Source organism: Hyla sarda, chromosome 2, assembly GCF_029499605.1.
Source record: "Hyla sarda isolate aHylSar1 chromosome 2, aHylSar1.hap1, whole genome shotgun sequence".
In the NCBI taxonomy this organism is placed as follows: domain Eukaryota; kingdom Metazoa; phylum Chordata; class Amphibia; order Anura; family Hylidae; genus Hyla; species Hyla sarda.
This window is the reverse complement of record NC_079190.1, coordinates 242,157,971-242,173,016: the sequence shown is the minus strand read 5'-3', so window position 1 is coordinate 242,173,016 and position 15,046 is coordinate 242,157,971. Positions and strand designations below refer to the sequence as shown.

The 15,046-nt window shown below is 46.5% G+C and overlaps 1 protein-coding gene across 2 annotated transcripts in view; it reads right to left on the bottom strand.

The window, feature by feature from the left end:
• The window catches only part of LOC130357822 (uncharacterized), a 174,781-nt gene extending 164,722 nt beyond the window's left edge, over positions 1-10,059 (bottom strand). For both annotated transcript variants that reach the window (XR_008889286.1, XM_056560553.1), the window contains exon 1: positions 9,936-10,059. The gene's annotated coding sequence lies outside the window, so the exon portion shown is untranslated. The remainder of the gene's footprint in view (positions 1-9,935) is intronic.
• Between the last annotated feature and the right edge of the window lie 4,987 nt (positions 10,060-15,046).

The window sequence follows — 15,046 nt, the reverse complement described above, 5'->3', positions numbered from 1 at the left end:
CAAGTCCACAAGCAGTGGGATTCCACCCACCAATAACTCACGGGTCCTCTCCTCCATCTTGGCGACCACCGGTTGTGGCCCACTTCGGTTGCTCCCAGCAATGGCCTTCTGATGTCGACCCATTTCCTTGATGCGATCCGTTGCTCCTAGCAACTTTCCACCACAGGCTTAATCCTGTACTTGTACACATCAGCTGGGCTCATCCGACTTGCAACATACAGGGGGTTGCTCCTAGCAATGGCTCAACTGCAACTCGTCTGTTGGTTGCCCTTAGCAATGTGATGCCCGCATCCTCCACCAAATGTAAGGATTACTCCTTGAGGATAGCTCTGGGATCGTCCTGGACACTGCCATGGGACATGTTTCCTCTCAATAAATCGGCAGACAATGGTTATTCATGAAAGTATGGCACCTTGCCAGCTTCATTTAGACAGGTTGCAGGAAAAAACAAACAACGCAGGAACAAAATAAAATCCTAGACCGTCTGGTCACTGACTACACATATCAGCATGCCCTGACTACTAACTGGTGAGCTACCCTCAGCCAGTTAAACATATGCCCCCTTCCACCTTCTATTCACAGTTCACACCACTTCTTGGACCACTGACAGCTCCAGCTGTGTGTTTCCTCAACAGGGCCCATGTCTCCCCCTTAGAGCTAGCCTGCTGTTTCCTAGGGAGAGCCAAGATTACACTGAATTTCTTCCTTATAAACACCTCCCCTCTCTGCTACCTCATTCATTAGGCCATAGGTGGAGATTTCTCCAGGGTAAGCCAAGGAAATATACCCTATACCCACAGTATCCCATATCTTCCTCCCCCCCCCCTTTCCACAGACCACCGAGAAGGAGCAATTGCATTTGAAAGGCAGAATCCAACTGCCTTTCCTTTTTCCTGGACATCTTTTGTCCAACATATTCTGAGGTCCTTGACCTCCTTCTTCCGCACTCTCATCAGCCACCAAGTAAAGGTCTCTCGGTCACCTTTGACCAATTCCCTGCCAGGGGTTCCACTCCGGTCACACCTCTCCAACACCAGGTTCTTCACCCTGGTGTGCGCAGGGCTCTTGAGACAAAGTACAGAGAAGATAGATGCTCCCAACCTTTGTCTTCTTCTGTCCTCGGCATGCCGGACTTCTGCAGTTGCGTTAGTTCTAGCCTCTGCTTCAGAGAATCTTCCGGCCTCAGTAACTTAACTAACCACCGTCCTTATCTCTGCACCTTCAGAGGACCTCCCACATGGTTTCACCTCTGTCTCAGCTTCAGAGGATTTCCCATATGGTTTCACCTCAGTCTTAGCTTCAGAGCACTTCTCACATAGTTTTACCTCAATCTCAGCTTCAGAAGACTTCTCACATGTCTTTTTCTCATGGCGTTAAGACTCCGCTACTTTTAGAGAAAGCATCCCTATATCCAGTAGCTTTTGCCCCACAAGCCATTCTTTAGCCAATTCCTCAATAGCTTGGTGTCCGCTCTCTTTTAGGACCTTCATGTTCTTTTCCATCTTTAAATATTTCCGCTGCTCACTCTTGAGCTCAGCCGAGTTCGTTCTCTCACTGTCTAGCAACTCTGTTAAGTCCGTGACTGTATCTTCCAGCGATAGCAATTGTTCTCTCAACTGCTCATTGTGGTCAGGGCTGCAAATGTGACTGAGCTGATAAGGAAGATGTTAGTAATAATAAACTAGTGATATCAATAGCACTAACAATAAAATACTAATGATAATAATACTGACCATAATAGTAATAACTACAATATTACTGACATAATGCTTATAATAATAACACTAACCAACACCCACAAAATAATTATACTACCAATACTTGTTAACCAATGACCATACTAAGTAATAATAATATACTAACAGCGGTTAGAAGTGTGCCCAAAACCGCGACCGTGGGCTTGCCTAAAGAGGGCCTACCCAATTGTAGAATGATAATATAAATTTGGGAGGGTTGGGCGGGTGTCGCCGAACGTCCGTCACGCCCTACCTGTATTCGGGGGGTGTTTAAGTACTCTCTCGCCCCTCCCACAAACACTGCCTTAACAGGCTTACACTTGTGGTCAGGGCTGCAAACGTGACCGAGCTGATAATGATGATGTTAGTAATAATAAACTAGTGATATCAATAGCACTAACAATAAAATACTAATGATAATAATACTGACCGTAATCGTAATAACTACAATATTACTGACATAATGCTTATAATAATAACACTAACCAACACCCACAAAATAACCCTACTACCAATACTTGTTAACCCCTTAAGGACGTAGCCCATATTCACCTGTAGAACGAAGCCCTTTTTTGCAAATCTGACCACTGTCACTTAAAAGATTGATAACTCTGGAATGCTTTTACTTATCATTCTGATTCTGAGATAGTTTTTTCGTGACATATTCTACTTTAACATAGTGGTAAATTTTTGTGGTAACTTGCATCCTTTCTTGGTGAAAAATCCCAAAATTTGATGAAAAAATAAAAAAAAAATCACAAAATTTTCAAACTCACAATTTTTCAGGGACCAGTTCAGGTTTGAAGTGGATTTGAAGGGTCTTCATATTAGAAATACCCCATAAATGACCCCATTATAAAAACTGCACCCCCCAAAGTATTCAAAATGACATTCAGTAAGTGTTTTAACCCTTTAGGTGTTTCACAGGAAAAGCAGCAAAGTGAAGGAGAAAATTCAAAATCTTAATTTTTTACACTCGCATGTTCTTGTAGACCCAATTTTTGAATTTTTACAAGGGGTAAAAGGAGAAAATTTATACTTGTATTTGTAGCCCAATTTCTCTCGAGTAAGGACATACCGCATATGTCTATGTAAAGTGTTCGGCGGGCGCAGTAGATGGCTCAGAAGCGAAGGAGCGACAAGGGGATTTTGGAGAGTACGTTTTTCTGAAATGGTTTTTGGGGGGCATGTCGCATTTAGGAAGCCCCTATGGTGCCAGAACAGCAAAAAAGAAAACACATGGCATATCATTTTGGAAACTAGACCCCTTGAGGAACATAACAAGGAATAAAGTGAGCCTTAATACCCCACAGGTGTTTCACGACTTTTGCATATGTAAAAAAATATATATATTTTTTCACTAAAATGTGGGTTTCCCCCCAAATTTCACATTATTGCAAGGGTTAACAGCAGAAAAGACCCCCCAAAATTTGTAACCCCTTCTCTTCTGAGTATGGAGGTACCCCATAAGTGGACCTGAAGTGCACTGCGGGCGAACTACAATGTTCAGAAGAGAAGGCGTCATATTTGGCTTTTTGAGAGCAAATTTTGCTCGGGGGGCATGTCGCATTTAGGAAGCCCCTATGGTGCCAGGACAGCAAAAAAAAAACACATGGCATACCATTTTGGAAACTATACCCCTCACAGAATGTAATGAGGGGTACAGTGAGCATTTACCCCCCACTGGTGTCTGACAGATCTTTGGAACAGTGGGTTGTGCAAAATTTTTCATTTTCACGGACCACTGTTCCAAAGATCCGTCAGACACCTGTGGGGTGTAAATTCTCACTGCACCCCTTATTACATTCCGTCAAAATGGGGTCACATGTGGGTGTGTTTTTTTTTTTGAGTTTGTCAGAACCGCTGTAACAATCAGCCACCCCTGTGCAAATCACCTCAAATGTACATGGCGCACTCTACCTTCTGGGCCTTGTTGTGGGCCCCCCCAGAGCACTTTGCGCCCACATATGGGGTATCTCCGTACTCGGTAGAAATTGTGTTACAAATTTTGGGGGGCGTTTTCCCCTTTTACCTCTTGTGAAAATGAAAAATATAGGGCAACACCAGCATGTTAGTGTAAAATTTTTCATTTTTTTACACTAACATGCTGGTGTAGACCCCAACTGTTCCTTTTCATAAGGGGTAAAAAGAGAAAAAGCCCCCCAAAATTTGTTAGGCAATTTCTCCCGAGTACGGCGATACCCCATATGTGACCCTATACTGTTGCCTTGAAATACGACAGGGCTCCAAAGGGAGAGCGTCATGCACATTTAAGGCTTGAATTAGGGACTTGCATAGGGGTGGACATAGGGGTATTCTACACCAGTGATTCCCAAACAGGGTGCCTCCAGTTGTTGTAAAACTCCCAGGATGCTTGGACAGTCAATTGCTGTCCAGAAATGCTGGGAGTTTTTGTTTTGCAACAGCTGGAGGCTCCATCTTAGAAACACTGCCGTACAATACGCTTTTCACTTTTATTGGGGAAGGGGGGTGGTAGGGGGGCAGTGTACATGTGTATATGTAGTGTTTTACTCTTTATTTTATGTTAGTGTAGTGTAGTGTTTTTAGGTTACATTCACACTGGAGGCAGATTACACTGAGTCTCCCGCTAGGAGTTTGAGCTGCGGCAGAAAATTTGCCGCAGCTCAAATTTGCAGCGGGGAACTCACTGTAATCTGCCGCCAGTGTGAATGTAGCCTGTACATTCACATGGGAGGGGGGGGGGTCAAAACTACAACTCCCAGCATGCACTGACAGACCATGCATGTTGGGAGTTGTAGTTTTGCAACAGCTGGAGGCACACTGGTTGGAAAACCTTGAGTTAGGTTCTATGACCTAACTCAGTATTTTCCAACCAGTTTGCCTCCAGCTGTTGCAAAACTACAACTCCCAGCATGTACTGAGTGCGGAAGGGCATGCTGGGAGATGTAGTTATCCAACGGCTGGAGGCACGCAAGTACAACTCCCAGCATGCCAAGACAGCCTTATGCTGTTCTGAATGCTGGGAGTTGTAGTTTTGCAAGATTTAGAGGGGTTCAGGTTGTAAATCACTGTCCAGTGGTCTCAAAACTGTGGCCCTCGAGATGTTGCAAAACTACAACTCGCAGCATGCCCAGACAGCAAACTGCTGTCTGGGCATGCTGAGAGTTGTAGTTTTGCAACATCTGGAGGGCTACAGTTTGAGACCACTTAGTGATCTACAACCTGAACCCCTCTAAATATTGCAAAACTACAAGTCCCAGCATGCCCACACAGCAAACAGCTGTCTGGGCATGCTGGGAGTTGTAGTTTTGCAACATCTGGAGGGCCATGGTTTAGAGACCACTGTAAACTGTGGCCCTCCGGATGTTGCTAGGCAACAACTCTCCTAACAGGACCCGGATGTATTGCTGCCGCCGCCGCACGAGGGGGATCCCTGCATGGGGGATCGCGCTCCGGGATCCAGGTAAGGGACCTTCGGCGCCGACCTTCCCTGGACAGTTCCCCCGTTTTGCCCGGACACCGATAGGTGGGCAAAGCGGGGGAACCGAACTTTAACCCCCCTTCCCCGGTCTGCTATCGGTCGGTCGCTCGGCCGAGCAATAGCAGGGATAGGAGAGGTGGCACCCCTGCCACCAAACTCCTATCCCTTCAGGGGGATCGCGGGTGTCTCGGACACCCCCGATCCCTCTTATTTTCCGGGTCACCGGGTCACCAGTGACCCGTATGACCCGGAATCCGGGTCACCGGGTCACCAGTGACCCGTATGACCCGGAATCTCGCAGATCGCAGGTCTGAATTGACCTGCGATTTGTGCCCATCGCGGTCATGGGGGGTCTCAGGACCCCCCTCGGCGATGTGCCGGGATGCCTGCTGTTAGATAACAGCAGTCATCCCGGCCCGATCACCGCTACCGGTGACGCGGCGCTCCAGGAACCCTGCGACGTACATGTACATCGCCGCGCGCCAAGTGACACTTCGCGACGCCGTACATGTACGTCGCTTGTCGTGAAGGGGTTAACCAATGACCATACTATGTAATAATAATATACTAACAGCTGTTAGAAGTGTGCCCAAAACCGCGACCGTGGGCTTGCCTAACGAGGGCCTACCCAATTGTAGAATGCGGGTGGCCAAATGGATAAGTTCAGACAGGTTAGCAGGAATTTCTCTTGCGGCCAGTACATCTTTGATGTTGCTGGATAAGCCTTTCTTGAAGGTCGCGCAGAGGGCCTCATTGTTCCAGGATAGCTCTGAGGGGAGGGTACGAAACTGGATGGCGTATTCGCCTACGGAAGAACTCCCTTGGACGAGGTTCAGCAAAGCAGTCTCTGCTGAGGAGGCCCAGGCTGGCTCCTCAAAGACACTACAAACTTCAGCGAAGAAGGACTGGATAGTAGCAGTGGCAGGATCGTTGTAGTCCCAGAGCGGTGTGGCCCATGACAAGGCCTTTCCAGACAGGAGACTGATCACGAAAGCCACCTTAGACTGTTCAGTGGGGAATAGGTCCGACATCATCTCCAAGTGCAAGGAACACTGGGACAAGAAGCCACGGCACAACTTAGAGTTCCCATCGAACTTGTCAGGTAGGGACAAGCGGAGTCTGGAAGTGGAAACTTGCTGCGGAGGAGAAGCAGGAGCTGGCGGAGGAGATGGTTGCTGCTGTAGAGGCAGAAGCTGCTGTAGCATGGCGGTCAACTGCGACAGCTGCTGTCCTTGTTGGGCGATCTGTTGGGATTGCTGGGCGACCACCGTGGTTAGGTCAGCGAGACTTGGCAGCGGCACCTCAGTGGGATCCATGGCCGGATCTACTGTCAGGATTCGGCAGACTGGTGGTGGATCCTCTGTGTCAGTGAGGGATTGGTGTGGACCGTACTGAAGGACCGGTTCTAAGTTGCTACTGGTTTTCACCAGAGCCTGCCGCAAAGCGGGATGGTCTTGCTGCGGCAGTAGCAACCAGGTCGTGTCCACCGGTAGCGGCTCAACCTCACTGACTGCTGAGACTGGCGTGGTACAGGAGGACTAGACATAGGCGAGGTTAGACGTAGCGGAAGGTCAGGGCAGGCGGCAAGGTTCGTAGTCGAAGGCAACGGCAGAAGGTCTGGAAACACTGGTAAGGGCAAACACAAAATGCTTTCACTAGGCACAAGGCAACAAGATCCGGCCATGACAGGAAGGGGAAGTGGGTTTTTATAAGGAGGGCACAGGTGCAGGACTGATTGGGCCAGGCGTGCGCGCCCTAGGGAGCGGGGCCGCGCGCGCCAAGACTGAGTAGACGGAGGACGGGGCAGGTGAGGAGATTGGGATGCGAGCCGCGGGCGGGCGCGTCCAGCTACGCGGGTCGCATCCCCGCCCTTGACACTAGTGCAGCGCTCCCGGTCAGCGGGTCTGACCGAGGTGCTGCACGGAGACGAACGCCGCAAGCGCTCCGGGGAGGAGCAGGGACCCGGAGCGCTCGGCGTAACAACCACATGCTAATACCGACTCCCAACTGAATGCTAAAACCGCATGCATCACACAACCAACACCCCTGAACCAATATTAAACCCTTAACAACCTAACATGCCGGCCGTGAGAAGAACAGTGACGAAATGAGAACCTGACAGTCCGCCTGAAGACACAGGACCTGAAAGAAAGCAGAGTTGTGATCCCTATGAAACGTGTGAAGAATAGTGAAATTAAGAAAAGTCCTGAACACTCACAATATAAAACGCACAGAGACGCTGCTGCCACTGTCTGAAACCCTCAACCCAGCATTAGGAACAACTCCTCACATACAGCCTAGACGTAACAACTGAAAACGTGAGAAACAGAGCACAGCTATCATGAAACAACAAAATTGTTAAGTACGAAAACCAAGGAAATACCAATGTGGCAGCCTAAAGAAAGTGACAAACTAAAATGTGAAAGAGACCTTAATCTATGACGACAGCCTGATATGCTGATAACCTAATGCCACGTTAATACCCTGCAACAACGACTGCATCGTGCCACAGTGAACCATATGCATACATCCCATCACATGCGCATGCATAACGTACCTGCCATCACAAACACATGCGTGGAATGCACGCCATAACCAACTGCATAACCTATGCTATGATAAAAGTGTGCCTTTTTATATTCTATAGTAACCCGTATGCGCTTACCTCACACCGTGCCTCCCACCTAAAGACATCAGATACCATGACACTACCACCACCTAAACGTCAATCGTTGCTGTGCCGATGTGAAGTGAAATATAAATCAAATCCCACCTGAATGCAAATCAGGTACCGTGGGGATAACCACCTACATGACAAGGTGTTATTGCTCTGAAGACGTGTCAGTAACAATAAGTGTGTGAGATAACTCCCACCTGAAAAACGTGTCAGGTACTGTGGGGATGTAACCACCTGGTTTGCTGTATTATTACCCTGACAAACATTTCAGGTACAATAACTCCACCTGAAGCTGCGTCCGGTAAGTGACCTGACAACTACCAATAGTCCATGCCCCTGACAACGTGTCAGCTACCATAGGTAACAATGCAATAAATATATATTTACTCCCAGCAACTGTCGGCCACACTTGATTGACCGAGAAATTGACCACAGCAACCTATGCCACCAGTCTATAGTGACACGATGTGACCTCCTGTATCAATAAATCCCGAATCCTGATCTAACAGCAAGCCACCTGATAACTTTAACAACAACTATGAAGACAAGTGAGAGGACTGCTATGAGCCGTATATGTAATGACTATACAATGAAATGACTGCCATAAAGACACCCATGACTGACCCGTATGCGATCGTTTACATGAAATGACCCCTATGTGAAGATATATATGAGATGAGCACTATGCAAACGTATACCTGAAATGACCACTATGTGAACGTATACATGAGATGACCATTATGGTAACGTATACCTGAAATTACCGCTATGCTAACGTATACATGAAATGTCCACTATGCCAACGTATACATGAATGACTACTATGCTAACATACAGGGCCGGACTGGGTGTGAAAACCAGCCCTGGAAAAAATTACATACCAGCCCCATAGTGTTGCGTCATTATACCAGCACGTCGTCATTTTCTTGCTCATAAAAGGTAAAATCATGCATAATCTCTTTACTACTGTTGGCACACACTGTAAAAAACCCACTCCTCATGTAATCTTCTTACTACTGGGGTGACACACAGCAACAAACCTCCTCCTCATGAAATCTCCTTACTACTGGAGTGACACACTGTGACAAACCCCCTCCTCATGTAATCTCCTTACTACTGGAGTGACACACTGTAACAAACCTCCTCCTCATGTAATCTCCTTACTACTCGGGTGACATACTGTAGCAAACCTCCTCCTCTGTGTAATCTCCTTAGAACTGGGGTGACACACTGTAACAACCTCCTCCTCATGTAATCTCCTTACTACTGGAGTGACACACTGTGACAAACCCCCTCCTCATGTAATCTCCTTACTACTGGAGTGACACACTGTAACAAACCTCCTCCTCATGTAATCTCCTTACACAAGTATAGCATACAGTATCACACATTATAGCATTAGATACAGGGACTCAACAACCAGCATCTGTGTATCTATAGGGGGATTAGATACACAGCTCCGCAGACAATATCACACATAGAGCGATTAGATAAGTGTTTCCCAACCAGGGTGCCTCCAGCTGTTGCAAAACTACAATTCCCAGCATGCCCGGACAGCCAAAGGCCGCAACATCTGGAGGCACCCTGGTTGGCAAAAACTAATATAGAGGTATATACCAGCTGTATACAGATCTGTATACCATATAAGTGATTATATACAGGAACATATAGAGGTATATACCAGCTGTATACAGATATGTATACCATATAAGTGATTATATACAGGAACATATAGAGGTATATACCAGCTGTATACAGATCTGTATACCATATAAGTGATTATATACAGGAACATATAGAGGTATATACCAGCTGTATACAGATATGTATACCATATAAGTGATTATATACAGGAACATATAGAGGTATATACCAGCTGTATACAGATCTGTATACCATATACGTGATTATATACAGGAACATATAGAGGTATATACCAGCTGTATACAGATCTGTATACCATATAAGTGATTATATACAGGAACATATAGAGGTATATACCAGCTGTATACAGATCTGCATACCATATAAGTGATTACAGTTACATTTTGGGACTCACAATTACATCTCTTCTGATCAGCGTCGTCCTCTTTCCTTTTCTTCTCCATCCGGCTCAGACGGCCACGGCATCTTCTTTCAGCCAAAACTTAATCTCTTCAGCATATGCAGGACAAACATGTTAGACCCTGCATTTTTCCAGCGCTCTCTCTTGCCGATCCCCCCTCCTGCCTCCCTGTGCGATTTCATTAACTCCCCCCTCCTCTCCCTTACATGAGGAGGTTTGTTACAGTGTGTCATCCCAGTAGTAAGGTGATTACATGAGGAGGAGGTTTGTTACAGTGTGTAACCCCAGTAGTAAGGAAATTACATGAGGAGGGGGTGTGTTACAGTGTGTCACCCCAGTAGTAAGGAGATTACATGAGGAGGGGGTCTGTTACAGTGTGTCACCCCAGTAGTAAGGAGATTACATGATGAGGAGGGGGTTTGTTACAGTGTGTCACCTCAATAGTAAGGTGATTACATGAGGAGTGGGTTTGTTACAGTGTGTCACCCCAGTAGTAAGGTGATTACATGAGGAGTGGGTTTGTTACAGTGTGTCATCCTAATAGTAAGGTGATCAGATGAGGAGGGGGTTTGTTACAGTGTGTCACCCCAGTAGTAAGGAGATTACATGAGGAGGAGGTTTGTTACAGTGTGTCACCCCAGTAGTAAGGAAATAACATGAGGAGGGGGTCTGTTACAGTGTGTCACCCCAGTAGTAAGGAGATTACATGAGGAGGAGGTTTGTTACAGTGTGTCACCCCAGTAGTAAGGAGATTACATGAGGAGGAGGTTTTTACAGTGTGTCACCCCAGTAGTAAGGAGATTACATGAGGAGGAGGTTTGTTACAGTGTGTCACCCCAGTAGTAAGGAGATTACATGAGGAGGAGGTTTTTACAGTGTGTCACCCCAGTAGTAAGGAGATTACATGAGGAGGAGGTTTGTTACAGTACAATTTCATTAACACACTCCCCCTCCTCCCCACCCCTGTACGATTTAATTGACCCTTCCACCCCACCCCTGTATGATTTAATTGACCCCCCACCCCCTCCTTCCCACCCCTGTACGATTTAATTAACCCCTCCACCCCCACCCCTGTACGATTTAATTAACTGATGCGCAGCATCAGGGGCGTCACTCGTCCTCCAGTGCCGGCCCACCGCAGGCCAATTAGAATGGTGAGCGCAACGGTAGGGTGATACGGGGGGGGGGATGGGCGGTTTCTCAGCCCTGCTCCGCTCCTGTATTAACATGCGGGACGGACAGGGCATGTTTTGAGCTGGGGCGTGCGGCTTTTCGCTTGCCGCGCTCCTCAAACATGGGACGGGGATATTATATGGGCTTTGCTGGGCGGTTGCGGCTACAGGCAGAGCGACGCCCACCTCAAGAGGGTGCTATAGGCGGCCACCTACTCTGCCTACAGGCAAAACCGGCCCTGAGCCCGCTGGACAAATAGCCCTACGTTAATCCAGGCCCAGCGGCCAACCGGGATAATTCCCGGTATCCCGGTAGGCCAGTCCGGGCCTGCTAACATATGTGAAATGAGCACTATGCTAACATATACCTGAAATGACCACTATGTGAATATATACATGAGATAACCACTGTGTGATCATGTGTGTTAAATGACCAATATGTGAATGTAAACATTAAATAACCAATATGCGAACGTCTACATAAATTAACAATTATGCAAATGTACCCCTAGATGACCATTATGCCAACGTATAAAATGACCACTAAGCGAACATATATATGAAAGACCCCTATGTGAACGTATAAATGAATTGACCATTAAGGGAACATATACATGAAATGACCACTATGCAAGCATATACATGAAATGACCAGTATGCGAGCGTATACACGAAAGGACCACAATGAGATCGTATACGTGAAATGTCTGCATCGGGAGCGTATAAATGAAATGACCATCATGGGAGCGTAGACCACTATGCGGAAGTGTACATGAAATGACCACTATGTGGATGTATGCATGGAACGACCACTATGCGAACGTAAGCATGCCATGACCACTATGCAGGTGTGTACCCGAAATGACCACTGCAGGTGTGTACATGAAACGAGCACTATGCAAACATATATCTGCATGACCACTATACGAGCGTATACCTGAAATGACCACCACGCGAGTGTATATATGAGTGACCAGTATGCGAGCGTATACCTGAAATGACCACTAAGTGAACGTATACCTGAATGACCACTATGCAGGTGTATTCGAGAAATGACAACTATGCAGGTGTACACATGAAATGACCACTAAGCGAGTGTATTCATGAGTGACCAGCATGTGAGCGTATACCTGAAATGACCACTATGCAGGTGTATACATGAATGCCACTATGCAGGTGTATACATGAACTGACCACTATGCTAGTGTATACACGAAATGACCACTATGCAGGTATATACATGAAATGACCACTATGCAGGTGTATACATTAAATGACCACTATGCAAGTGTATACATGAGTGACCAGTATGTGAGCGTTTACCTGAAATGACCACTAAGTGAACGCATACCTGAATGACCACTATGCGGATGTATGCATGAAATTAGCACTATGCAGGTGAATACCTGAAATGACCGCTATGTGGGGGTATACCTGAAATGACCACTATGCGGGTGTATACCTGAAATGACCACTATGCGTGTGTATACATGAAATGACCCCTATGCGGGTGTATACATGAAATGACCATTATGCGGTGTATGCATGACATAACTATGGGAACGTATACATGACATAACTATGGGAACGTATACATGACATAACTATGGGAACGTATACATGACATAACTATGGGAACATATACATGACATAACTATGGGAGCGTATACATGACGTAACTATGGGAGCGTATACATGACTAGAGATGTCGCGAATTGTTCGCCGGCGAACTTAGCATGTTGGTGTTCGCATCGCCGGGTGAACATATGTGAAGTTCGATTCCCCCCTATACTTTAACATTGCGGTAAACTTTGACCCTGTGAGTCAGAGTCAGCAGACACATTACAACCAATCAGCAGCAGTCCCTCCCTTCCAGACCCTCCTACCTCCAGCACGGACGCCATTTTACCTTCATTCGGCATGCTGCAGGCTTAGAAAGTGGAGGGACAGAGAAGCTGCTCCTACTGTAATAGGGAAAGCGATAGCTAGGTTGTTGCTAGGTGGTGTATTCAGGGTCCACTTTACTCCTAAAGCACTAGTCTAACATCTGCACCCAAAAAAGCCCTTTTTAGGGCTCAAATATCAGTCCGTGTGTCTTGCAACAGCTGGAGGCACCCTGGTTGGGAGGGAACCACTGGTTAAAAGGGGTACTCCAGTGTAAAACTTAATTTCCTTCAAGCAACTAACTACAGTATTAAAAGGGCTATGAGTTCAGTCCATGTGTCTTGCAACTGCTGGAGGCACCCTGGTTGGGGACCTCTGCTTAAAAGGGGAACTCCACTTGCAACCTTTTTTGCTCATTGCTCATTGTCACACTAGTGCAAATCACATTTGGTGTGACAGTTGTTCAAATAAAAAAAATCCTTTTTTGGCTGTGAAATAAAACCAGTGCTGCCTAAAGGGGGGCTCTAACTATGTGCTGCCTAATATGGGGGAATCTATGTGGTGCCTAAAGGGGGGATCTAAATATGTGCTGCCTAAAGGGGGCTCTATGTGCTGCCTAAAGGGAGGCTCTAACTATGTGGTGACTAATATGGGGGAATCTATTTGCTGCCTAAAGGGGGGCTCTATGTGCTGCCTAAAGGGGGCTCTAACTATGTGCTGCCTAACATGGAGGAATCTATGTGCTGCCTAAAGGGGGCCTCTATGTGCTGTCTAAAGGGAGGCTCTAACTATGTGCTGCCTAACATGGAGGAATCTATGTGCTTCCTAAAGGGGGGGATCTAACTGTGATGCCTAAAGGGGGAATCTAACTATGTGCTGCCTAAAGGGAGCTCTATGTGCTGCCTAAAGGGAGGCTCTACCTATGTGCTGCCTAAAGGGGGGCTCTAACTATGTGCTGCCTAATATGGGGGAATCTATGTGCTGCCTAAAGGGGGGATCTAACTATGTGATTCCTAAAGGGGGGCTCTATGTGCTCCCTAAAGGGGGCTAAAGCATGTTATTCCAAAGAATTTAGCAATAATAGGTGATTTATGCCCTTTATGGATTAAAACCAGACTCTGCATCAACTATGTAACGGAGCATTGTTACATCACGGCTCCGCCCCCTCATGATGTCACGGCCCGCCCCCTCAATACAAGTCTATGGGAGGGGGCGTGGTGGCCATCACACTTGCACACTCACACATAGACTTGCACTAAGGGGGCAGGCCGTGACGTCACGAGGGAACTGAGCCATGATGTCACGATGCTCCTGCCCCTGTATCGCCGGTCATTACGCACAGAGTGAGCAGGACCCCGGCGATCTGACATCTTATCCCCTATCCTTTGGATAGGGGATAAGATGTCTAGGGGCGGAGTACCCCTTTAACTGATTAAAATCAGACATTGCTTTGGAATTATGGTTCAATAGAATCATGAAAAGAAATAATGAAACTGTCGTCGAAAAAAAAATGATGGTACCTGAACTTAATATTTGGTTGCACAATCTTTTGAGGCAGTCACTGCAATCCAGTGATTTCTATGCAAACACACAGCAAACACAAAGCGCTTCTTGTAGGATCCTTTGTGACAGTGATTGGAACATAATGACAAAGAACCACTCACCTGAAAGAGTTGTGCAAAAGGCGGCACAACTCGTATAATAGCATGCAAAAGGTTCCCAATCGAATCATAGTAGGGCTACAGCTCCTCCCTAAACACTCTCCTGGCACAAAGACAATAGAAAATAGCCACCAACACTTGCTCCTCAGAATAAACGGGTGCTGACCTGGACAATTCAAAATGAATCTATAATTTCAAATAAAAATAAATGTATTTAAAGAGGCACTGTCATTGTTAAAAACTTTTTATATATTGCAGGACTCATTATAATATGACATTTCACAATATACACCTGTTAAAAAAAAATTACATTTTCACCTGAAATTCAAGCTCAAAATAGCCACCACTAGGGGTCGCCTGTCTTTTAGCCATACAGACTAGTCTAGAT